Source organism: Aythya ferina (assembly GCF_964211825.1).
Source record: "Aythya ferina genome assembly, chromosome: W".
Taxonomy (NCBI): domain Eukaryota; kingdom Metazoa; phylum Chordata; class Aves; order Anseriformes; family Anatidae; genus Aythya; species Aythya ferina.
This window is the reverse complement of record NC_140313.1, coordinates 4513291-4540484: the sequence shown is the minus strand read 5'-3', so window position 1 is coordinate 4540484 and position 27194 is coordinate 4513291. Positions and strand designations below refer to the sequence as shown.

The 27194-nt window shown below is 44.9% G+C and overlaps 1 long non-coding RNA gene across 1 annotated transcript in view; it reads right to left on the bottom strand.

Annotated features, from left to right (window-relative positions):
* Nucleotides 1–5380: 5380 nt before the first annotated feature.
* The window catches only part of LOC311426429, a 183992-nt gene continuing 162178 nt past the window's right edge, over nucleotides 5381–27194 (bottom strand). The window contains exon 2 of the long non-coding RNA XR_014686746.1: nucleotides 5381–5521. This is a non-coding gene — a long non-coding RNA (uncharacterized lncRNA). The remainder of the gene's footprint in view (nucleotides 5522–27194) is intronic.

Here is a 27194-nt window from a genome sequence, read left to right as displayed (position 1 = left end):
GAAGGGCCTAGAGGGTGTAATAAATGGCTAAGTCCAAAATAGGATTACAAAGTTACAATTTATTAAAGGAATAGAGGTAAGCAAACAGCGCTGGGCGCGCCGGGAGTCTCTGCTCCACCAAGACGCACACCAGTTATATCAAGCAGCTGATTTTTATGCTCCTAGGCTGTTGCAGGAAGCACGGCCGAAAGCACGACAGACACCAGTAGAGTCAGATCATGCTCCATCTTATTGCCCGAATAGCCTAACTTTTATAGTGAACTTTACAGGGGCGGACAGTGTTTCACACAAGATTATTGGTCAAAAGCACTCAGACAAACAACTACAAGAAAACAACCCCACCTGCAAGAAAACAACCCCCTTGTGATTAGCAGTCACATAGACCTTGTCCTTGAAGCCCGCTACTGGTAACAATATTTTCCTGAATTCCTCAATTGGGCGATGTGGGAACACTGTCATGGGAACTTCTCATAGTTGCCCTGGTAGCTTGGTTTGCTCAGCTATAGCAAGCCATGGGATTTTTGCTGTTTCAAGAAATCCCTCAACGATTCCCCCTTTTTTTTTTCTTTTTTGAGCAAACCATGCCCAATATAACATTTTTGCAAGTATCCCTTTAACCACATTTATCGCAATATCACATGCAATGATGAGTGACACCACAGCAAACAGAATCCTTAATCCCTCTTTGACTAATCCCAGTAACCATCTATGCATTGTTTCAAACAAATCAGTGAACCATTGATTGAAAGGATTGATACCATATTGAATCTTACTCATGTGCTCTTTCAGGAAAGTAATGGATTTGTAAATTGACTCATTATGATCAAAAAGGTTTAAACAGTACATTCCCTTAAAGTCCTCACACCCATTCCTTTGAGCCAAAAACAAGTAGTCAATAGCAGCTTGATCCTGTAAAAGCACATGTCGCAGACTATTTTGATCTGGTAACATCTCCTCAAGTATCTCTGTCGTGGCATAGGCTTGCTTCTCGGCCCAGCATACCAATTTTTCTAAGTTGTTACGTGCAGCCGGAGGTGCCACTCCAGGCACTAAACTTGCCAATGCTGCTCTAGCTGCAACCCCACACAATTCAACATTATCATTGCAATCCGGTGCAAGCAATGCCCATTTATGTCTGGTGATCTCACACAACTGTAACAAGCTAGGAGCAAATACAATGAGTTTATCTAAGTAACATGGACATCTGATAGCATTTGCAGGGATACCTTGCCAGGCCCTATCCCCACAAATCAGAGAAACATCAGGAGGTAAGGCCAAAGCTGTACAATTGTTCCAAACACTGTAGTTGTTACCCCTTGTCTCCATGCTATAAACCCCTAAACCCTGCTTAGCAGTGTCATTGTAATCACAGGTGTTGTTTGTATTTCTATACCTGTATGGCCCTTTCCAGGTTCCTGTAGCAGAATTCATCTGATAGCCATGGCTACATTCACATTTGTAGCCACCCTTCAGGTTGATACAGATTTGACTACAGATACCAGGGTTTTGGCATTCATCGATATCTCCACAGTTTCTCTTGTCTACAAACTCAAACCCAGCTGGACAGTCACATTCATTTATGATGCATTCCTTCAGGGGCTCATCACCCCAGTCCTTGCAGTCTCTCTGCTGGTTACACACATTATTGATATCTATGCATTCTCCACTTCTGCACTTGAATTTGCCAGGTCCAGAGCACTGAACAACATTGTTACAGTTTGCTTCATCAGTGCCATCCAGACAGTCTCTCACACCACTGCACTGCCTACTCCCATGGACACAGTTCCCATCTTCACATCTGAACTGGTCTGGCCTGCAGGTCCGAGAAGGGCAGTTAATTTCATCACTTCCATCCTTGCAATCAGGATCTCTGTCACAGTCTTTTTCACCATCACATTTCCAGGACACTGGGATACACTGGGTTGACTGAGGACCACAGCTGATTTCATTTACCCGGCATGCTCTCATATGACACAGCTCAGCACTTTCGTCAGACCCATCTTCACAGTCCGGATCCCCATCACACTGCCATCTGTTTGGCACACACTGACCACTGTTGCACACAGTCAGATTCAGCACACGTCTTCTTCACACAAGCACTCTCATCACTGCCATCTGAGCAGTCTTCACATTTTGCTCTAGCACCGTTGGCAGCAGTGCAAAGGCAGGTGAGGGCGAGCAGCAGGCAGAGTGCCCCGCAGCACGGCAATGCCCGCCACCCCCCTGCACCTGTGTCACCTATACTACTCCTATTACCCGTGCTGTTAGTGTCAGTGGCATCCTCCTGGTACCGTTTCTGTCTTTGTCGCCCCTTACTCTCCCCCTTTTCTTTTTGCCACTGACCATTCACCACAAATGGATGAGACACATGATTACTAGTTAGGAAAGAGAGTGTAACGTCTGCTATACGGCTGCAGGCAGTGCCAGCTGCAACCTTAGAAGCTGTTTGTGAAAGGGCCTGCCGGTGGTCATTTGGCAGTGTAATCTGCGTCTCTGCACTCCTGCCCCGCAATAGAGCTAAATCATCATTAGTAATCCGTAGACTGTGGCAACCCCACGGAATGTTATCCAGAAACATAGTTATAACACCGATCTGGGGACAAATAGTCTTTTTTGCATTGCAAGATAAACCTCTTATAAAAAGAATGCCAGAGAGAAGCTGCACAGCCGCTGCTGTTTCCATGGTTACGTCAGACAGGCTGCAGGGTCCTGATGTCCGTCCCTCTGCTCTGTGCCGACTCGCCACACGGTGAGGGTCGGCTGCCGTTGTCCACTGACGCCTCTGGTCTCCCGTAGCAACTCGATCTCGGATGTCCCGCATCACATCGCGATTACTTCAATTTCCCGCGTTTTCCGCGGCTCCGTTTCCCGCGTCTCTCCGCGATTCCTTTTTCTGCGTCTCTTCGCGATTCCGTTTCCCGCGTCCCTCCGCGATTCCGTTTCCCGCGTCCCTCCGCGATTCCGTTTCCCGCGTCCCTCCGCGATTCTGTTTCCCGCATCCCGCCGCGATTCCGTTTCCCGCGTCCCCCCGCGGTTCCTTTTCCCGCGTCCCTCCGCGATTCCTTTACCCACGTCCCTCCGCGATTCCTTTGTTCAGGTCGGTGTGTAGAGTGTTTCAACGTCTCTCAGGTGTTCCGGCGTCAGCCAGGTCTGTCCTTGTCTCTCGTAGTTGGCCGTAGCCCTGCAGCGTCAGTCAGTGCTCTCTCCGTGCGGTGGTAGGCTTGCCGTGTGCCTCGGGTCTCCCGGCGCCGCTCCGATGTCCTGGCACCGCTCCGATGTCCCGGCCTCAGCCTGTTTGGGCGCCATATGTTGCAGGAAGCACGGCCGAAAGCACGACAGACACCAGTAGAGTCAGATCATGCTCCATCTTATTGCCCGAATAGCCTAACTTTTATAGTGAACTTAACAGGGGCGGACAGTGTTTCACACAAGATTATTGGTCAAAAGCACTCAGACAAACAACTACAAGAAAACAACCCCACCTGCAAGAAAACAACCCCCTTGTGATTAGCAGTCACATAGACCTTGTCCTTGAAGCCCGCTACTGGTAACAATATTTTTCTGAATTCCTCAATTGGGTGATGTGGGAACAATGTCATGGGAACTTCTCATAGTTGCCCTGGTAGCTTGGTTTGCTCAGCTATAGCAAGCCATGGGATTTTTGCTGTTTCAAGAAATCCCTCAACACTAGGCTAATACATATTCATCACCACTTTTGGAAAAGTCAGGGTTATTATAATTAGTTTCCCGGGACCCAAACCATCCCATGGATGCATATGTATCGGTCTCTGGTGGTCCCTCTGGGGGTCTCTCGTGCTGAAGGCTCGTAGTCTTCCTCCCAGGCTTTTTCCTTGTCCTTCTCCTTTGTCCATCTTGGCCGGATGTCAGAGACTTGTGCAGCGTCCCATGCAAGCTTTGCCTTTTAGTCATCCTTCAGCTTTTTCCCTTCTTCTTAATCTCTTGGCCAGATATCAGAGACTTGCATAGTGTCCCATGCAACAGTCATAATAGTTAGCAGTTATTCTGAAACCCCTTTAATCTCTTATCCCCTATTGACACAAATTGCTGGACCATTCCTTTGCAAGATACAAGAACTATATACATTAACCACTCTGTTTTCCTTAGACTTGTGCTTATACAAGGGTATGTAAGACAGAAGGTCACATTCATCATACCATGCGGCTCTAGCATTGTTCCATACTGACACGAATCAGATGAACACATTTCTCAAGGGGAAGACGTATGAGGAGCTGCTGAGGTCACTTGGCCTGTTCAGCCTGGAGAAGAGGAGGCTGAAGGGAGACTTCATCATTGTCTACAGATCCCTCACAAGGGAAAGTGGAGGGGCAGGTTCCGATCTATTGTCTTTAGTGACCAGTGATAGGACCTGTGGGAACTGTGTCAAGTTGCAGCAGGGGAGGTTCAGGCTGGATATCAGATGTTCTTCACTGAGAAGGTTGTCGCGCACTGGAACAGGCTCCCCAGGGATGTAGTCACAGCACCAAGCCTGTCTGAATTTAAGAAGCGTTTGGACTGTGCACTTAGTCAAATGGTCTGAATTTTTGGGTGATCCTGTGTGGAGCCAGGAGTTGGACTTGGTGATCCTTATGGGTCCCTTCCATCTCGGGATATTCTATGATTCTATGTGAAACTTGGCAAAGCATCAGAAAGTCTTCTGTGTATTGGGGCCCTGCACTGGCCTGAAGGATTACCTAGGTGACCTACTCTTCTTCTTCTTCTTTTTTTTTTTTTTTTTTTTTGAACTTGGAGTTTGGTTTCCTGGTGCTATGTTTTGTCTTTTAAATTATCTGACAATGTATAAATCAATAATTCCAATTAAATCAACATTCAGACTTCCTGGAACTGAGTGCTGCTCTTTCACCAGCAGAACAGACAAGGGTAACACCACTGCTGGAATGAAAAGCCCAGAATTGGAGATGAGAACCAAACCAGAGCTCTTTGGTGCCTGCCTTTCCTGTCTAGTGCACTGTGTATGTTTTATCAGAAAGCAATTACCATATGTGTGACTTCTTCGGGAGCAAATACTTTCACTTACAGCAGAGCCGGTCTTAAAAGCCCTGCATAGTGATCATTTCTACTCTACAGCCTTGTGTGCTGGGCTTGCAATTCCCACAACAGGAAGTAAGTAGTCTTTCTGGACCCAATCCAAAGTAAATAAAGTCAGTGGGAACTATTTCAGTTGGCTGTAGATGAAGTAAAACATTATAAAATAATGAGTGCAAGGGAGACTGTCACACACCTGCAAGGATAGCACCATGTAGGTTAGTATCATGCATTTATGTAGCATTCTTTCCCATGGTTGTTAACAATTCATGGTAAATAAATGTTATAAATGACTGAGTCCCAAATAGGGTTACAATCAAAGTTTACAATTTATTAAAGGAATAGAGGTAAGCAAACAGCGCTGGGTGCGCCGGGACTCTCTGCTCCACCAAGACGCACACCAGTTACATCAGGCGGCTGGATTTTATGCTCCTAGGCTGATACATATTCATCACCACTTTTGGAAAAGGCAGGGTTATTATAATTATTTTCCCAGGACCCAAACCATCCCACAGATGCATACGTATCAGCCTCCGGTGGTCCCTCTGGGGGTCTCTCGTGCTGAAGGCTCGTAGTCTTCCTCCCAGGCTTTGTCCTTCGGTTGTTCTTCAGCTTCCCCCCCCCTCCTTATTTAGTAGTCTCTGGGCCAGATGTCAGAAAGTTGTGTCTCATGCAATAGTCAGCAGTTATCTCAAAAACCTCCCCCCTATTCTCTTATCTCCCAGACCCGAGTCTCAAGGTTTACCCTTCAAACCCTCTATCGACATGAACTGCTAGACCATTCTTTTGCAAGCTACAAGAACTATATACACTAACCACTCTGTTTCTCTTGGACTTGTGGTTATTTATACAAGGTGATGTAAGACAGAAGGTCACATTTCATTATGAGGCCCTAGCATTGTTCCATATTGACACGAATCAGATGAACATATTTCACATAAAATAATGAGTGCAGGGGAGACTGTCACACACCTGAAAGGATAGCACCATGTAGGTTAGTATCTTGCATTTATGTAGCATTCTTTCCCATGGTTGTTAACGATTCATGGTAACGCTGCACAACATCTTGTGTTGAGAACGTCCTGCCTGACTGAAACCACAGGACACTTACAAACAGAGCCTTACAAACAGGCTCTCTTTTGAGTTTGCCCAGGAACCCATGGCTGATTTTTTTTTTCTTTTCCATGAAGTCTCTGCAAACGATCAGACCTTGAATACAAAATGTACATCTGTATCTATCTGTCTAAATATAGATACACATACAGAGGCACTCTTGTTTTTATAAACCCATCAAAAGATGGCATCTTGTGCAGCACTAGGCATCCTCATGCCAAGACGCATTGAGTACAATTTCAGCCAAAAGAAAGCAACTGCTCAGTTACCAGCACAATGTTTGCAGTCATTGATGCCTTTTTCCCAGCTGTCAGTCAATTTAGCTCGCAAAATTGTCTGGCTAACAGTGCCTGGTGTCAACCGTGCCAGCTGCAAACACACTCCTCTTTTCCTTTTAGAGACTTCTCCAGGAGTCACTGAGGTGATGTTTGTGGAAAAGAAGCCAGCTGAGTGCAATGCAATTATTTCATGGTAACAGGTGAGTATTTTCGCAGTAATACTGCAGTGAGGTCAATCTGAATGTACAGCAGCCCACGGAGAGTGTCAAATGCAATGGCTAGTTTGTTTGTGAGACCACCTATTACCAAGTTTGATTAAGACTGAACCCCCCCCCCCGCTTTTTTTTTTTGGTAGGTATTACTCTGGTTTTAAGCTATCACATGCACCTGTTCTGTGTGGTGGTTTTACTCAGGTGGGCAGCCGAGCTCCACCACAACCGCTCTCTCATTCCCCCTCTCCTCAAAGAGGAAAGGGGAGAAAATACAACACAGAGAACTCGAGATTTGAGATGAGAAAGGTTTAATTAAAGGGAAAGGGAATGGGGAGAAAAAAGAAACAAAAGAAACAATAAGTCCATGCAGAAGCACAGAGAGAGGGAAAAAATTATTCTCTACTTCCCATCAATGAGCAATGTTTGGCCACGTCCTGGGAAGCAGGTCCTCAAAACGCATAGTGATTGTTCAGGAGGAACAGCCCCCTCCCCCACGAGAGCCCCCCCTTTTATTGCTGAGTGTGACATCAGGTGTTATGGAATATCCCTTTGGTTGGTTTAGGTCAGCTGCCCCAGCAATGTCCCCTCCCCATCACTTGCCCACCCCCAGCCTGCTGGCTCTTGGGGGCTTGGAAGGAGTCCTGATGCTGTGCCGGCACTATGCAGCAATAGACACAACACTGGAGTGATATCAGTGCTGTTCCAGCTACGAGTGCAGAGTACAGCACTGTGTGGGCTGCTGTAGGGAAAAGGTGACTCCATCCCAGACAGACCCAACACAACCTTTTAGAGAAATTTCATCGGTGTGGATGTACTCAGAATGACGCTTATAAGGAGTCAGCAGCAGTGGTGACTCAGTGGAGAACAGATGTCGTTCTGACTCAGGTCTGAAACTATTTTCCAAGACCCTTGCAGGCAAAATGAAGCTCTTTTAACTTACAGCCTTTAAAGGTAAAGGCCTCAAGATGGAAAATACCAATGAGCCACAAAGTTCATTCCAGTTATCCCTTTCACTTTTCAGTCTTAGCTAGTCACTTGCATTTCTCATAGCCCCCACTTCCTTTTTGGCTAACAGACCCAATCTTTTTGCCCAAGTATGTCCCACTGCCTGTTCCAGAAAACCATGAAGAGTACGTGCTACCTCAACTCTCTGTTCACTGACCTCACCGCATCAGGCTGTGTGCTCCTGAATACTGTCGTGTGACTTTGGTAGACAGAGATGACACTCTTAGTCCTCTTTTTGAACATACATACATTTGTCCCATCACCATGGGAGACTAACTGCTTTTTAGGTATTTCTCACATGTTGGGAAGGAACGGTTGTAGCTGACTGGCCTTTGGGAAGGAGCATGGCAGAGAATGGAGTTGAGTGAATTGTCCTCCCTTCAACCCTGACTATTCCCAAATACACATTATTCCATACACTGCACTTGTTTCTACTACCTAAAATAACTTCCCCTTTGCCACCTTGCCATTTACAGTTTTTTTTCCAAAGTAGTAGTGAAAAATCTTGCACTAGTTCTGGTAGCATCCTATGCCAGTTAGTGATATTTAAGAATAATCCAAGTCAGAATATATGTGATGGAAACCTGTGTTATTTACTGGAACTTGTACAGTAGCCCATAACTGTGGTCAGGCAGAAATGTCTGATTTTTCAGGTTCATGTGAACTGGTTCCTGATTTACTGTAGCTGTTCAGGTGTTGGATTAACAGGGATGGAAAATCTGAGGCACCCTGTCTGCAAGCCAGCTCAGGTCTGGAAGCAGCAGAGTGATGTTCACTCCTTTTCCTCTGGAATGAAGGGGAGAGGACTGCTCCTCCAGAACATATTATCTTTTTCAGGTGCTTCTTATCCTCAAAATTGTATCAGGTTTGTTTTAAATTTTAACTGTTATTGTAAAACCAAGCTTTGAAAAGCTTTAGTCAACACACTTTGTTTCGAAGTTGTCAAAACTTTAGCTTTTCTTCCCCTAATGAAGGAGATAGGTTAATTGTGGAAATAAATGGTGAAAATTAAGTAGATATGGTTGGACTGGACTACTAACAGTGAATGACTTCACTGTTTTATGTTTGTTTGTTTGTTTCCAGTTGTATTGATGAGATTTGAAATCTTTCTTGAATGAAAAGATATTTTTTTTCCTTTATTTCCTGAGCTTTGGGGATGAAGTCTGATACCTATCGCAGTCCACGCAATTGCAGCGTGTCCTGCAGTGATGATTAAGTGCAAGGCATTCAGCACCTCACAAAGTCCTTCAGGGGTGAATTTGTACCTCATTTTTTTCTCCAAACTAATCCTACTTGCACCTCTTGGTATACATACTTGTGTTACTTTCATCAGTTTTCTCCTAGTCACTAGGTGGCAATGCTTATGCACATAATCATTTTCTCCATGGCCGAGCTTTTAACAAGACCTTGTCATAGACAGTATTTTTAACTCCCCTCTACATATTTGGTTAGGAAACTATTTGAAGACCTTTTTGTGCCTGAAAAAACAAAAAACAACAACAACAAAAAAAACTTAAACAACTATTCCCCAAATTATACTTTTTTTTTTCCCCAAAAGAATCCCATCTTTTTATTGAGACTCAACAAATAAAAGCTCTACTCTTTATATATATATATTTAAACAGTTTTCCTATAATATTTTTTTTTCCGATTCCATTTCAGTTTTGCAAAGGTATTAGTATTGGTCTTGGTATTTCTGCCAAGAGAAAATCCATGGTATTCCAAAACTCTTATAAGAAAAATCAGCCTTTTTTAGTTATGAATTATTAAAATTGTATTTTAATAATGCTGGCGATATTTTTTTCCCCTGCTTGTCTCAGTTAGCTGTGTTAGTTAAATTGGACTGTGCCTGGTTTGTGCAAGTATTTAACTGGATGCAATGGTGGAAGTTTTAAAATCTTAGAACAGCTTATTGAATGCCAGTCAGCTGCAATGAGCTCTACGAGGGAAGGTGAGTGTTTTGATAGGTTACAGTGCAGTAATACAGCAAGAGAACAGAAGAGATTTTTCCAAGGCTGTCTTTTAGACACAGGCAGGCAGAAAGAGCTGGTAACTTGAAATCAATCCTGAATATTTTATTGGAAATTGGCATGCTCACCAAAATATTTAAGATATATGTTTGTCAGGTATTTACATGGGTAACATCACTTCCCCAAAACTTAAAGCATTTCAAAATATTTGAATGAAAACAGGTAATTTTTTCATGATTCATGGTATTTCAGACCTGTGAAGATGTTATCTTTTCCCATAGAAAATGAGACAAGCAGAAGAAGGGAGAGTAGAGACAGAGTTTTCAGGTCACTGGAATGGCAGTGCTAATAATTGTATATCCTGCTCTGAATCAGTTCCCACTCCTACAGCTTGGTTGGCAACTGCCCTGCTACCCTCTACATGCAGTTTTGTAAGAGCAGCCATGATACTAAAATAATGGTAGGAGGCACTCCGGTATCTGCAGTGACAGTGTCTGATCTAGATTTTCTTTTCATCTCAACTGGAGGAGAAATAAGTCACTCAGATCACTGGTTTGCTTTTCAAAAATATAAAATTGCATCTGTTAGGGGGAGCTGGGAGTCCCAGGGCCCAGCACCTCAGCAAGGCACACAAACTGAAGGAGGAGATTTTGCCAGTTCCTCTAATTGGCTTCTTAAGTGTCCAAGGTGACCTCAACTGTCTGTGAGTGGTCCTTGGCTCCATCATGCTGCTGGGACATTGATATTCTACAACTCTACATGAGAAATCTTTTGTTTATTCATATGTTCTTTGTCTACAAAGGTTTATTTTTCTGTAATAAAATGGAAAAAAGCCCTCCAGCAGTCTGGGGATTTCCTGATGTGGGCTGTCTTAGGTTGACAGACAACTCAGAAGCTCTCTGCATATAAATCCCACTGGGAACTGAGGTGGCTGTTCCTGGCTATTCTAGAAGCCATCCTCATTGTGTCTACCATATCTCCTTTTGACTCAGAAATAGGCGTGCAGGTGCACAGATCCACAGAGCCCCTTCTTCCCATCCTTTTGCAATGCCTTCCCTCAGTGTTAGGTGAGCCTGCAATCCCAGACATCCAGGAGCACAAGATCTGCCCTCCTTCCACCTGCCCTCTGGCACAATGGGTGGGAGAGCTGCAGACGTGGAGCCAGTAGAACCAGTGCACAAGGAAAGGTACAGTTCTTCAGGCTGCTTAATAGGGAACTGAAGGGATGAAAGACACAGACTTCCGATGGCTCTTGAACAGGAGACCTTTATTGCCATTTTTCTCCACTACATATACTTTTCCTGTAGCCCCATTCACTGTCCACATGCCCAAATCTGTCATACAATTGGTTAGAGACCCTCAGACATGTGCCTCAAGCCAGCCAGCAATTGGCCACTGCACAAAGCTGTAGCCAAGTTACTTTATCTCAACCTTGCTCAAGTTTTTGTTTCTACCGCTTACTTCCTCATTATCTCTAGCTCAGGGATGTGTGAAGCAGCTCAAAGCCACCTGCAAATTCCTTTCCCTCAGAGAACAGGCTAGAGTTCTTTTGGGAGGTGGTTAGTGTTTCTGATACAGTATTTTCCTCCTGTGGAGCCTTATAATAATCTGATTTAAAATAGCAGCTGCACAACATAATCCTCAAGAGAACTGCCAAATACTGTTCTCTGCAGCAGGGAATCGGGCCCACCCCAGCCCTGTGCCTTTCCTTAAGAGGAAGGGATGGGAAATTCTGGGAGCCCCACTGGGATCAGTTACAAAAGATGAACGAGAATATCTCAGTGGTGTTATAAATGAAGTCTCAACTCAATCTGAATTTAGTAATATTTATAAAAGGAATATTTCTAAAAGGTATAAAAGGCAAGTAAACAGCTCTGGGTGTGCAGGGAGTCTACGCTCCACCAACAAGCACACACAAACATCAAACATTCTAAATATACAGAACATTGCTTTTACATACTAAACGCTGATTAAGGAGGTATTGGGGAGGCATTGGGGAGGCAAGGACAATCCCCAGACATGGACTGTATATCTCGAAACAAGACACTGGAACTCATGATAAGGAAGCGGCAGATGGACAGAGAAACAAATGTAAGGACTATAAATCTCAAAACTGGACATTGGAATTCATTATAAAGATACAACAAACGGAAGAATTAGCAACAACCAGCTCTTGCAATTAAGAAACATGCCAATTCAGCAGATTCCTGACCAAAGGTGAAAAGTACACTGTGAGGAAGACTCGGGGTCTTCCTCCCAAAGACCCCTGCCCACGTCCCAAAGACCCCTGCCCACAATTCTTGGAAGGCTCTGCGCAGGCGCAAGGTGCCAAAAGGCTAATTAGCATGAGAAGCAAGGGAAGGCGGGGATAGGTAATGCATATGTATAGGTGCTTGTAGAATATTGATAGATTGATTGTATAAATTCAAGACTGCTTTCTGCTTTGGGTATGCACGATAGGTGGAGAGATCCCCCGTGCCACTTAAAGGAATTTCGGCTTCGATCTTTGAATCAATCTGGCACCCCAGATGGGACAACCTCTCTGCCGGACCGCAGGACCCGCTGGGGACAGGACTCCCTAGGGTACCCCCGGGATTTCCCGGAGGGACTCCTCGACTCACTGGATCACTGCGGAGGCAGACAAGGACCCCATCATTGTAAGTGAGTATGTTCTTTATTCTGGTTTGGTTTTCTGGTAGACTGGCCATCTGGAACTGTCTGTAAGTCAGAAGGTGATCTTCTGTGAGGCAGTGTTTGGTATATACTTTGTGGTTAGCACCATAAGTATATGTTTGGGGACCTTAAGGAAGGAGCTCGCTTTAAGGTCCATCTGGAATTGTGTTGTCTATTTCGGTTTTCTGACTCATGGAGTATGGTATTTAACTCTGGTTATTGTTACTGCGATTTTGGCTATTTTCTTGGTGGTAATAGTAGGTTCATGGCATTGTTATAAGAAAGATATCGTTACAGTGTTACACAGTTCGGTTTTCTGACTTATCGCATGTGGAATTTGACTCTGACTATTGTTATTGTGATTTTGGCAATATTGCTGGTAATAGTAGTTTTGTGACATCGCTACTGAAAGATATTGCGTGCCCGTATTTTTGTGAGTGATACGTTTTTGTGATACGCTTTTGTAAGTAACACATGTATTCTGAAAGTGTAAACTGGAAAATGGGGGGGCGAGTAAGCAGTGAAATTCCTAAGAAAAGTACGCTGGGTTGTATTTTGAGTCATTGGAAGGATATAGGGGGGGCTCCGGGTGGAAGTGAAAATAAGAAAACTCTGATAAAATATTGTAATCAGTGGTGGCCCCTTTATAAATTACAAGAAGGGGAAAAATGGCCCAAAAATGGGACCTTGAATTACAATACGCTATTGCAATTAATGTTATTCTTAAGGAGGGAAGGGAAATGGGATGAAGTTTCATATGCGGATATGTTTTTTACTCTGAGAAACCACCCAGAATGGCAGAAGGAGTGTGGCATTAATTTGGCCCCACAAGACCCTTTGATTTTATCAATAGAAAAGGATATGAGGAGGGATGGAGTGGGGAAATTAAAGAGGTGTTGTTCAGCATGTAGCATTGGGCAGAGATGTTTAAAATTAAACGAGCCAGAAGAAAGGATGGAAGATTATGTTTTACCACCTATAAATGGTGATGTAGGTGCTGGAATAGAAGTTGAAGGCGCTGGAAATGACATAGACTCTAAGGGGTTTACTCCGATAACTGCTCGTACACGAAGTAAAATAGGACCAATAATCCAAGCCCCTCTGCATCAGGCTATGGGAGCTAATGGACCCGCTAGAATTAAAGTACCCTTCACAACTAATGAACTAGATGCCTGGAAGGAGGCGGTGAAAGGGTATCGAGATGATCCAGAGGCGGTGGCTAAAAGATTTGAATTGACTGTGAAAAACTTAGACCCAGATTGGAAGGATATAAAGATAATGCTGGCTGCATTATCAGAAACCGAGAAACAGCTAATAGTTAAAACTGCTAGAACGCAGGTACAAATCCAGGTAGCCTCGGGAGCCCTGCCCGGCACAGTGGAAGTACATGTGCCTAGGGCAGACCCTAATTGGGATTATAATGATGAGAATGATTATAGAATGCTGAAACGATATCAAGAATGGATTAGGATTGCTTTAGAAAATGCAATACCTAAATCTGTGAATTGGTCAAGACTATATACAATAAAACAGGGGACCTCAGAAACCCCATCCGAATTTCTTGAAAGGCTGAGGGCAGCAATGCAGAAGTTTACCACTATAGACCCTTCCTCTGAGGGGGGTAGACTTCAATTAGTATCTCTATTTTTGGGTCAATCAGCAGAAGATATTAGACGAAAGCTTCAGAAAATGAAAGAACCAGACGTAAGGGATTTGGAAAGATTAGTAGAAGAAGCCTGGAGAGTGTTTAGAAATCGTGAGGGGAATGAAAGGCAAAAGTTAGGTGAGACGATTGCAGCAGCCACTGTGGCAGCCTTACGAAAGCAGGAAGAATCTTTTCGAGGCAGGAGAAGGGGGGAGAAGGTAATGCGACTCCCCTTGCGGGCTGAACAGTGTGCCTACTGTAAAGAGATAGGACACTGGAAAAGGGAATGCCCGAAGCGGCAAGAGGAAAACAAGCTATTAATGGCTACAAAACAATGAAGGAGACCGGGGGACTCTACCCTAGCAGATCCACTGGTTAAAATTAAGCTAGGGAAATTGGGTCGGGAAGTAGAATTTTTAGTAGATACAGGAGCTACATATTCAGTGTTAAACCAGAAGTTGATGCCAGAAGATTAAGATTTTGTGACAGTGGTGGGGGCAACGGGTAGGCATGAAAAAGCTTTCTTTTTAAAACCATTAGAATATGAATTGGGGAAGCAAATGGGAATACATAGGTTTTTGTATTTGCCGGGATCTCCTAGATCTTTATTGGGACGGGATTTACTAGAGCAATTAGAAGCTGAAATTGTTTTTGAAAAGGGAAGGGTAGAGTTAAGAGTAAAAGAAGACCGACTTATAAGTGCACTAAGTTTGGTATTGATCCAAACTGATTCTTTTAATGAAACCCTTCCGGAAATCCAAGATCAAGTTTATCCAGGGGTGTGGGAATCTGATGTCCCTGGGAAAGCGAAGAATGCTGCACCAATAATGGTAAAATTAAAACCAGGAGAAAAGCCAGTAAAGGTTAAGCAGTACCCCCTTAGAATAGAAGATAGAAGAGGAATAAAAGATACAATAGCTAAGTTTTTGCAATATGGGTTACTGGTCGAGTGTGAATCGGAATATAATACTCCCATCTTACCAATTAAGAAACCGGATGGGAAGAGTTATAGGTTAGTACAGGACTTAAGAGCAATAAACAGGATCACTGAAGACATACACCCTGTGGTAGCAAACCCTTATACGCTATTGACCAAGTTAAGGGACAAGTTGGTCTGGTTTACCGTGCTGGATTTAAAGGATGCCTTCTTTTGTTTAACCTTGGCCCCGGAAAGCCGAAACCTCTTTGCCTTTGAATCAGCAGTCCTGGCTATCGGGGGAGGTCCCAGTTGACTGGCGGCTAGCAAACGTGACGCCCATCTACAAGAAGGGCCGGAGGGCAGACCCGGGAAACTACAGGCCTGTCAGTTTGACCTCAGTGCCAGGGAAGCTCAGGGAAGATCCTCTTGACAGTCAGCACGCAGCACTTGCAGGGCAAGCAGGCGATCAGGCCCAGTCAGCATGGGTTTATGAAAGGCAGGTCCTGCTTGACGAACGTGATCTCCTTCTATGACAAAGTGACGCGCTTGGTGGATGAGGGAAAGGCTGTGGATGTGGTCTACCTTGACTTCAGTAAGGCTTTTGACACCGTTTCCCACAGCATTCTCCTCAAGAAACTGGCTGCTCTTGGCTTGGACTGGCGCACGCTTCGTTGGGTTAGAAACTGTCCTGATAGCCGGGCCCAAAGAGTCGTGGTGAATGAAGTCAAGTCCAGTTGGAGGCCAGTCACTAGTGGCGTCCCCCAGGGCTCGGTGCTGGGGCCGGTCCTCTTTAATATCTTTATCGATGATCTGGACGAGGGCATTGAGTGCACCCTCAGTAAGTTTGCAGATGACACCAAGCTAGGTGCGTGTGTCGATCTGCTTGAGGGTAGGAAGGCTCTGCAGGAGGATCTGGATAGGCTGCACCGATGGGCTGAGGTCAACTGCATGAAGTTCAACAAGGCCAAGTGCCGGGTCCTCCACCTGGGGTGCAATAACCCCAAGCAGAGCTACAGGCTGGGAGAGGAATGGTTGGAGAGCTGCCAGGCAGAGAAGGACCTGGGAGTGATGGTGGATAGTCGGCTGAATATGAGCCAGCAGTGTGCTCAGGTGGCCAAGAAGGCCAACGGCATCCTGGCTTGTATAAGAAACAGTGTGACCTGCAGGGCTAGGGAGGTGATCGTCCCCCTGTACTCAGCTCTGGTGAGGCCGCACCTCGAGTACTGTGTTCAGTTTTGGGCCCCTCGCTACAAGAAGGACATCGAGGTGCTTGAGCGTGTCCAGAGAAGGGCGACGAAGCTGGTGAGGGGCCTGGAGAACAAGTCCTACGAGGAGCGGCTGAGGGAGCTGGGCTTGTTCAGCCTGGAGAAAAGGAGGCTCAGGGGCGACCTTATTGCTCTCTACAGATACCTTAAAGGAGGCTGTAGTGAGGTGGGGGTTGGCCTGTTCTCCCACGTGCCTGGTGACAGGACGAGGGGGAATGGGCTAAAGTTGCGCCAGGGGAGTTTTAGGTTAGATGTTAGGAAGAACTTCTTTACTGAAAGGGTTGTTGGACACTGGAACAGGCTGCCCAGGGAAGTGGTGGAGTCACCATCCCTGGAGGTTTTTAAAAGAGGTTTAGACGTAGAGCTTAGGGATATGGCTTAGTGGGGATTGTTAGCGTCAGGTAGAGGTTGGACTCAATGATCTTGAGGCCTCTTCCAACCTAGAAAATTCTGTGATTCTGTGATAATTTTTAAATGGAAAATCCTGACTCAGGACGAAAAGTCCAGTTGACACAGACAGTGCTTCCTCAGGGGTTTAAGAATAGCCCCACAATTTTTGGTAATCAACTTGCAAAGGAGCTTGAATCCTGGGAAGCCCCCAATTCTGCAGGGGTCCTGCTGCAATATGTTGATGATCTCTTGATTGCTACTGAAGACAGGGGAAGCTGCATACAGTGGACGGTAAGCCTCCTTAATTTCCTAGGAATGAATGGATACCGGGTTTCACAACAGAAGGCACAATTGGTTCAAACCCACGTGACGTACCTAGGATTTGAGATCTCAGGAGGACAACGTGAATTGGGGACGGAACGCAAAGAAGCAATCTGTCGTACCTCAGAACCACAGACTGTTAAAGAATTACGAACTTTCCTAGGAATGACAGGTTGGTGCAGATTATGGATCAACAATTATGGATTAATTGTAAGGCCTTTGTATGATTTAATTAAAGATAACTGCATAAGACTAATATGGACAGGAGAAGCCCGAGCAGCCTTTAAGAAGCTTAAGATGGAGTTGATGCGAGCCCCAGCTCTTGGTTTACCAGATTTGTCTAAACCCTTTTGGTTATACTCCTATGAAAGGCAGGGTATGGCCTTAGGGGTACTAGCACAAAAGTTGGGACCTTACAAAAGGGCAGTGGCTTATTTCTCCAAACAATTGGATGAAGTAAGTAAAGGATGGCCAGGCTGCCTGCGAGCAGTGGCAGCCGTAATTATGAATATACAAGAAGCCCGGAAATTTACAATGGGGCAGAAGATAACAGTGTTTGTCTCACACACTGTGTCAGCAGTTTTAGAACAAAAGGGGGCCCATTGGTTATCTCCTCAGAGATTTTTGAAATATCAAGCAATATTGGTAGAACAGGATGATGTGGAAATTGTGATAACTAATATTGTGAATCCAGCCTCTTTTCTTAGTGATGCTCCGGCAGAACCTGTGATTCACGATTGTTTAGAAACTATGGAGACTGTGTATTCCAGCCGACCAGACCTTAAGGAGGAGCCCATGGAAGATGCAGAAGAAACTTGGTTCACAGATGGGAGCAGTTTTGTTACACAAGGACAACATAAAGCTGGATATGCTATAACAACTACTCAGCAGGTAATTGAGTCTAAGCCTTTACCCCCTGGAACATCAGCTCAAAAGGCGGAGATAGTTGCTCTCACGAGAGCATTGGAACTGGCAGCTGGAAAAAGGGTAAATATTTGGACAGATTCTAAATATGCATTCGGCGTGGTACATGCTCATGGAGCGATTTGGAAAGAACGTGGATTACTGACTGCTCAGGGAAAACAGATAAAACATGCTGAAGAAATTTTAAAATTGTTAGAGGCTGTAAAACAACCAGAAAAAGTGGCTATTATGCATTGCCGAGGGCATCAAAGAGGATCCACCAACTTCGAGATTGGGAACAGATTGGCTGATAAAGAGGCAAGAAGGGCGGCGGAAAGAGGCCAAGTGGAAGTGCTTGCTTTAATACCAGACGGTAAAATTCAGACATTAGAGAAAGGCCAGGCTCCTAAATATTCAAAAGAAGATTTAAAGTTGATTGAGGATCTAAAAGGGAAGCTGAATGTTGATGGGTGGGCTCATTTGAAGGACAACAGAGTTATTATGCCCTCTAATTTGGTGTGGCCTATGGTTTTGGGGGAACACAATAAAACCCATTGGGGAGCCGATGCCCTGTATAAACTATTAAATCGAGTCTTGGTAGCAAGAAATCTGTATACCACAATAAGGCAGGTAACCCAACAATGTGACACCTGTATGCGTCATAATCCCAATACAGGAAATAGGGTGACGTTTGTTGTCATTGATAAAGGGAACTATCCTGGGCAGCATTGGCAAATTGATTTCTCGGAACTGCCAAGAAAAGGGGGGTATCGGTACCTATTAGTTTTAACAGATACCTTCTCGGGATGGCCCAAGGTCTTCCCTTGCAGAACTAATAAGGCTAAGGAGGTAATTAAGGCATTGTTGAATGAAATAATACCCCGATTCAGGATCCCAGCAACTATTTCCTCAGATAGAGGCTCGCATTTTGGTGCAAAAATTGTTCAGCGAATAAGCCAGGCTTTAGGGATAGATTGGCATCTTCACACTCCTTATAGACCCCAAGCGAGCGGACAGGTGGAAAAGATGAATCATTTGATTAAACAACAAATAGCCAAAATAGGACAAGAAACTAATTTGACTTGGCCTCAAGCGCTTCCTCTAGCGCTGCTTAGAATTAGGGTGAAACCACGTTTGAAAGAGAATTTGAGCCCTTTCGAGATACTGTATGGTAGGCCCTACACATCCTTATTTAGTGGGGAGGATCTAACACAGTTGGGTTCAGAATATTTGTATAACTATATGATAAGGCTCCAAAAACGATTGGACCTAATAGCTAAGACAGTCTTCGGAGCCCGAACCCGAGGACTAGACTTACCAATTCATCCCATTAAGCCAGGGGATTATGTTTATATAAAATTATTTACAGGTCGCCCATTGGAAGAGAAGTGGATGGGACCATATCAAGTACTACTAACAACACATACGGCAGTCAAAGTTAAGGAGCAAGCAGCTTGGATCCACTATTCAAAGGTGAAGAAGGCCCCGGCGAGGATATGGACCACGACCCCGATCGGACCGGCAAAATTGCGTTTTTCCAGATCCTAATGATTGTGGGGGTGTGGTTGTCAGATTTGGGATGGGCAACTTGGGACGAGAACTTACACCTGACCTTAATACAAACTGTATCTCAAGTGATTAATAAGACAAACTGTTGGGTATGCACCCATCTGCCAGAGCATGGGAATAAGGGTGTATCGTTAATTGGGATTCCCTTGCCTGCAAATGTATCTTGGACTAATTTGTGGGAAAACACATCTTGGGGTCGAAAATATGAAGAAGTTTTAGAACTAGAAGAGAGTAGCTTTGTGCCGTTGGAATCTTACTATGTATGTGTACAAAGGTGTAACCCACCTAGGGGTATGGGGAAACAGGATTGTATAAATACGGATACTACTTATGTGGGAAATCAGACATCTTGTAATCGAACAATTGATATTAGTACGACTAGCAGCTGGGCAAATTCAACCAGCTGGCCAGTTCCAGAAGGAAAAGGGTGGTATTGGCTATGCAACGATACAGCCCGTAAGATCTTGCCTGAGAATTGGAAGGGAACTTGCACTCTTGGAGCGGTAGTCCCCAATATGACAGTACATGATGTAGTGCCTCGAGGTTACTTGAGAAATCATATGCGGAGAATCAGATGAAAAATTAACAATCCATTGATAGAGAGACACACCGCTTTACATAGTTTTGTTCGATGGTTTATCCCATGGTTAGGAGTGAGTGAATTGGAAAAGGTGATAGTTAATATTTCTGCAATTATAGAGAAGTTAGAAAACAAAACTCTGGATGCTATAAAGGCTCAACAAGAAGAGATATCTAGTTTATCACAGGTAGCATTACAAAATCGGATGGCCCTAGACTTGTTACTGGCTGCTCAAGGGGGAGTCTGTACAGTAATAAACACAAGTTGTTGTGTGTCTGTAGATCAGAGTGGAAGGATCTCTACCGACCTGGAAGAAATATGGAAGCAGACAAGGGTCCTACATGAGATCAGTAAAGATGATCTTTCGTGGAGTTTTAGTGAAATATGGAATAAGTTAACCTCCTGGTTGCCCAATTTCCAATGGTTGAAACAAGTGTTCATTGCTCTAATCGCTTTAGTAGTGTTCGTAATATTTGTGTGCATGTTGTTTAGATGCCTGCTTTGTTGTGTAACTGTAAATAATGAAAGTATCTGATGCAAAAGAATTTGCATGGGAAAAGAAAAGGGGGGATTGATTAAGGAGGTATTGGGGAGGCATTGGGGAGGCAAGGACAATCCCCAGACATGGACTGTATATCTCGAAACAAGACACTGGAACTCATGATAAGGAAGCGGCAGATGGACAGAGAAACAAATGTAAGGACTATAAATCTCAAAACTGGACATTGGAATTCATTATAAAGATGCAACAAACGGAAGAATTAGAAACAACAATTAAGAAACATGCCAATTCAGCAGATTCCTGACCAAAGGTGAAAAGTACACTGTGAGGAAGACTTGGGGTCTTCCTCCCAAAGACCCCTGCCCACGTCCCAAAGACCCCTGCCCACAATTCTTGGAAGGCTCTGCGCAGGCGCAAGGTGCCAAAAGGCTAATTAGCATGAGAAGCGAGGGAAGGCGGGGATAGGTAATGCATATGTATAGGTGCTTGTAGAATATTGATAGATTGATTGTATAAATTCAAGACTGCTTTCTGCTTTGGGTATGCACGATAGGTGGAGAGATCCCCCGTGCATCCAGCGCTGCAATAAAGAATATACGACTTAAAGGAATTTCAGCTTCGATCTTTGAATCAACCCGAGTATGCCTATACATATGTACAATCAGAAAAGGTAACAAACAATCCTTTAAGTTCCATGACTTAACAGTCTCCATTTTCCATTCCTTTTCTTGATTACAAACAAGTCTCCATTTTCCATTTCTTTTGAACAATACGTCTCACTTTAAGTTGTCAAGCAACTCGGTCTTCAGGCCTTATGTATCCCATTCTTCCCGGATTGAAGAAAAGCATATCCATCTCTTTTACAAGGCCAATAGGGCCTGGGTCAAAAGGCACATCCAGGTCACCAGGGGGCGTAACAGCAAAAGCCTTCGATGGCTGCAGCAGCAGAAGAGGGGCCCATGGCGTAGCAGTTGGATCAGTAAAGGAGCCTGCAGCTCCCTCACTGCCTGGCAAACCACACGTTTCTGACTGTGGTCCCACAGGGCTCTTTAAGGCCTCACAGACTGCTTGCCAGGTGCTGAGCAATCCCACTGCAGCCTTGTCGTTTTTAGTTGCAGAGTCCCACACCTTGACCTCAGTTTGGTCCCATATTTCAGGATCATAAAATGTCTGACTGTTAATAAGGACAATAAGCTGTAAGGTTACCAGGACAGTCTTTGTTTCTAAGGACGTATGATTCCCCATAATGCGCAACTGCTTACCAGCAAGGGGCAGTTGTGTGCGCGGGTCCGCTTCTCTCAGCTTGAGCTTCTTTCCAGCTCCAGTGCTCCTATTTCCAGCGACTTTCTGTACAAGCTTCTTTGAGCAGTTTGCTGAGTTTGGCCGAACCTATCTTCATGAGGCAATCAAAGTGCCTGTTCCCATCCTGGTCTCCATTCTGCCAGCCTGTTCCTTTTCATTCCTTTTTCCTGCTTCTTTATTGATGACATAACTTCATCGTGTTGCCTTTTTTTTTTTTTTTATCTTGAGGGCAGGCTCCCCTCTTATACCCTCCTCCCCACAGCAGTCCTTTTCAAAAACAACTTTTCATTGGTCAAACAATTTTGCATATAACAGCAATGGCAAACACACAGAAACTTACATGCCTTAAGGGCTGGAGAACAAGCAACCCTGAGACTGCATGGAGTCTCCTGAATCACTGTTCTTTGTTCCCTCTAAACTCTTTTACATTCCTAATGGCCTCATCGTTAAGAGTCTGATGTTATCATTAACCACGGGGCTTTCCGACCCCCATGGCCACACTCCCACATCTCCCCCTTCTTTATCAATATCAACTGTTGAGGGATTTTTGAAACAGCAAAGATCCCATGGCTTGCTGCAGATAAGCAAACCAAGCTACCAGGATGGCTATGAGAAGTTCCCATGACAATGTTCCCACATCGCCCAATTGAGGAATTTAGAAAAATACTGTTGCCAGCAGCTGGCTTCAAGGCCAGGATCTACGTGACTGCTAATCACAAGGGGGTTGTTTTCTTGCAGGTGGGGTTGTTTCTGTGCAGTTGTTTGTCTGAGTGCTTTTGACCAGTAATCTTGTGTGAGACACTATCTGCCCCTGTTAAGTTTGCTATAAAAGTCAGGCTATTTGGGTAATAAAGGGATGTGGGAATAGAAATGTTGTTTTTGCAGAGTTACATTGTTTAGAAGGAGGGAATGTGGTACTGAGATATGCTTACAGTGATAAGAAAGCTTAGCAGGCGACCTTGTAAAATGCAGACAACCAGACTCCTTAGGACATTTAGGTGAAAATCACGGTGTCCAGTCAAGTCAGATAAGTGAAGAAACATTACCACTTCAAGCAGTAAAAATGTCAAAAGAAATTTGAAATTTAACAGGCCGGCGACTGAAGGCCATGCATTGTTTGTGAAGCATCAGATAGATTGTGAACCTGTATTACCCACTCAGTGGGGAAACAGGGGAGGGTCCTGCCATCAAAAGGTATATAAACTGTGTTTTGGAACTAGTAGATGCGCTCTCTCCTGCTTGTGGGACACCCACAATTGCAATCATGAATAAATTACTACTTCACTGAGATCCTCGCCTGAGCCTAAGTTATTGGCTACGGAGTGTTTCTCACAGGGAGAGCATGATCTGACCATACTAGTGTCTGTCGTGTTTTCGCCGTTCTTCCTGCAACATATGGTGCCTGAACAGGCTGGACCCGCAGACGCTGAGAGACCTGAGAGACTTCAGAGACACGGAGAGCCCTGAGATACACAGAGAGACCTGACAGAAGCCGAAAGACCTGAGAGACGCTGAGAAACTCCAAGCACCGAGTCAGACACAGATGATCGCGGTGAGACGCGGGAACAAAGGAATCGCGGTGAGACGCGGAAAAGTGATGTAATCTCGGTGAGACGCGGGACGTCCGGGATTGAGTTGCTACGGGAGACCAGAGGCGTCAGTGCACAACGGCAGATGACCGCCACCGTGTGGCGAGTTGGCATATAGCAGAGGGGTGGAGATCACGACCCTGCAGCCTGTCTGACGTAACCATGGAGGAGGAAGTGGCTATGCAGCTTCTCTCTAGCTTTCTCTCTAAGAGAGGCGTATCTTGCAATGTAAAAAAGATCAAATCCTTGGTACACTGGGCCCGGAAGGAGAGTTTTTTAAAGGAAATCCTTCTAATTTTTAGCCCAGATGAGTGGCGGCTCATAGGAGATCATTTAAGGAATACAACGATCACAAGTGGAAAATTCGATAAAGATCTATGTACGACCTGGCGTTCAGTGCTTAACGCGCTGTGCGGTATAAAAACTGAATGGCAGCCGGCTATGGCGGTGGCGCAAGCTTTCTCAGTACCGTCTGGGACTGACATACCGCTGAGTACAAAACCTGAGACCTCAGGAATGCAGCTGACACGATTTTTATCATCGGTTCCTGCACCCACCCCGGTTCGAGGTATGACCTCTCCAATAAAGGAATCAGCAGCAGAAATAACTGAGGGACTATCGGAGCAGAGTGCTAATGGGCAGTGGGGGCTGCCCTCCCCACCCCCTGCGCCGGGGAATTTTGATAAAGCTGTGCTGCCAGCATCTGTGCCGCTGCCAGGCAGCAATAAATCCACTCGGGATGCTTCGCCAAGGAGAGGTGCAGCAGCAGCTTGCGAAAATCGACCTTCACTGAAGGACCTGATGGGCACAGTGCAAGGAAAAGAAGACCTGATTAACAGACTGCAGACTCAGCTAGCAAAACAGAAACAGCTGAGGACTGAGGAAGTCAAAATTGTTCAAGAGAAAGCTGCCAAGATCAAAGAGTGGGTAACATTTAAGCTGAGAGAGCTTGAGCTAGAAAACTACCACCTGAAAAACTGTAATCAGAGGCTGACAGAGCAAATTAAAGCCCTTCAGGATACATTGCAAGGTATGACCAGCATTTCTCCCTTTAAATCTCTTTGGAGCTGTAATTCTCTGAAGTCTAGAGCACCACAGGCTTCTTTACCTGAGAAGACAGACCAGAAATGTATGCTTCTCGCGCCTGGTTTCAGGCAGCTATGTCAAACAAGACCTACCAAACGTGTCTTCTCTACAACAAGCATCGCCCTTGCCAATGACACCTTCACTGAGGATGGAGAGGACAAATCTCTGCTTTCTCAGAACACACTGAAGCTCATGTCTGACCCATCAAGCTGGAATCTCTCTGCAGAAAAAGACATATTTTCAACCATAAGCTCTGAACACAGCTTAGGGTGCTCTGATCCTGTGTCTCTGCACCCTCCAGCTGAGCCCACAAAAATCCTTGAGGCTTTGACTTTACGGTCTTCACTAGAGGGAAACCATTGCACTGTGAGCACCTTGCAACAAGTGTCTTTGGATGGAGCCGACTCCTCTGATGATCTGAGTGCCAGGTTCTGTTCCCACCACCTGGATTCCACTTCCTCAGGAGAAATAATAAGCATGCTTGAGGGCACCCTCCAGACTGCTGGGCCACCCCTGGCCATGTTAACGTCGGCTGTTGTTGAAGAATGGCTCAAAGAGCAAGGGCACGGGTTCCTAGAGGAATTGTACAAGCAAGGCAAAGAAAATACAGAGTTTATAGCCAGATGAGAAGCATTTTTGTGAAAATATGCAAGGAGCAGTCTGTCCTTGAGAGAGAGAGAAACAGGTGGATCTGAGGCCCGGGAAGATAAGGAAGTAGCTTATGCGCTGTAACCGCAAGTAGGAGAAACAGTATTTTTTGCAACACTTCTAGGCTTACCCAATAGGATAGTGACCAGTAGGCATAATTATCGCTGTGTGTATAAATATATGGATATCTGTGCAATAAAGCTGAAGCTTGTATTACCACTCATATTGAGTTGATCACTTGCTTCCCCGTGCTGAAATCGGAGGGTCTCGCACCCGACAGGCTGTTACAGCAGGTTCCATCTGTCCAAGGAAGGACAGGTGCTCCGACGTCATATGTGATGCCATCATAAAGGGGCATAGGCATGCTACATCCTTGGCCTGCCCTATTATTATCGACCCTGTGCAAGGCACCGGGTTGTGGCAGCCACATGACTGCAAGCTTCTACAACAAGCTCGAAAAATGCTTTTGGACTTTGGATTACAATCCCAGGCGGCTCGACAAATAATTCAATGGATTTTTCAGGCAAAACCAATGTGTCCACTTGACTGTCGAAACTTGGCGCGCTTATTGTTAACTCCTTCCCCCTTGTTATTGTTTGAAAGGGAATGGTTGCAGTTACCACAGGGGGAAGCGGGTCAACTGCGTCAACCGGGGGACCCTCTGTATGGCATTACTGCAGAGATGTTAAAGGGAACAGGTCCTTATCTCAATACCCAGATTCAGTTGCAGTTCCCTGTGATTATTCACCAAACAGCTGCGCAGCTCGCACTGAGGGCTCTTCTTAGTCTCCCAGGGGAAAAGAAAGCACCTCCATTCGCATCTGTAGAACAGGCCCCTGGGGAACCACATGTTAAATTTATCGATCAGTCCAGGCAACCAGATGTGGTGGCACAGGACTGTCAGAGATTTGCTTTTACGGTACCTTCCATTAACAAACAGGCCCCGGCAAAGCGCTATGAATGGCTAGTGCTTCTACAGGGGATGAGGAATTCCCCTACATTATGTCAATTATATGTGGCCTGGGCATTACAACCAGTTCGGGCAGCGTGGTGTGACGTAATTATTTACCATTATATGGATAACATTCGGTTTGGTAGGCCAGAATGCTTCCAGGATTCAGATTTAAAGTTTATTTGGGATACTTTGGAAGCAAAAGGGTTGAAGATAGCCCCAGAGAAGGTCCAACAGAAACAGCCATGGCTATACTTGGAATGAAAAATATCAGACTCTATTATTCATCCCCAGAAAGGTGATATAACTATGGTGTTACATAATTTGATAAATGTACAAATGTTCCTGCATAATATTCAGTCGGGTTGCCACATTGTACGGATTACTAATGATGACTTAGCTATATTACTACCTTTATTGCGGTGCAGGAGTGCAGAGCCGCAGATTACACTAACAAATGACCACTGGCAGGCTCTTTCACAAATACCTTTTAAGGTTGCAGCCGGCGCTGCTTGCAGACGTATAGCAGATGTTGCACTCTCTTTCCTAATTAGCAATCATGTGTCTCATCCATTTGCAGTGATTGGTCAGTGGCAAAAAGAAAAGGGGAAGAGTAAGGTGCGACAAAGACAGAAACAGTATCAGGAGGATGCCACTGACACTAATAGCACGGGTAATAGGAGTAGTATAAGTGACACAGGTGATAGCAAGGGTGGAATGATAGGGCAGCATTTTCCAGTTCTGGAATGGATTTTCCTACAGATTCAGCCAAAACCGAGTGTTCCATATTCTCCCACGGGCCAAGTGATGGTTGAACGATCACACCAGGTTTTAAAGGAACAATTAGTGAGATTAAAAGAGATCAAGAACATTGATGAGCGATTGTCCAAGGCATTGGTTGTCTTGAATCACTTATGTTTGACTAGTGACCAAGAAGACCCTCCTGTGAGTATTCATTTTCAAACAATAAATATAGCAGCACCAAATGTGTTACCACAAATAAGAATAAATTACCGAGATCCTGCTGCACAAACTTGGAAAGGGCCATACGGGTACAGAAATACAAATAACACCTGTGATTACAATGACACTGCTAGGCAGGGTTTAGGGGCTTATGGCACGGAGACAAGGGGTAACAACTATAGCATTTGGAACAATCGTACAGCTATGGCCTTACCTCCTGATGTTTTTCTGATTTGCGGGGATAA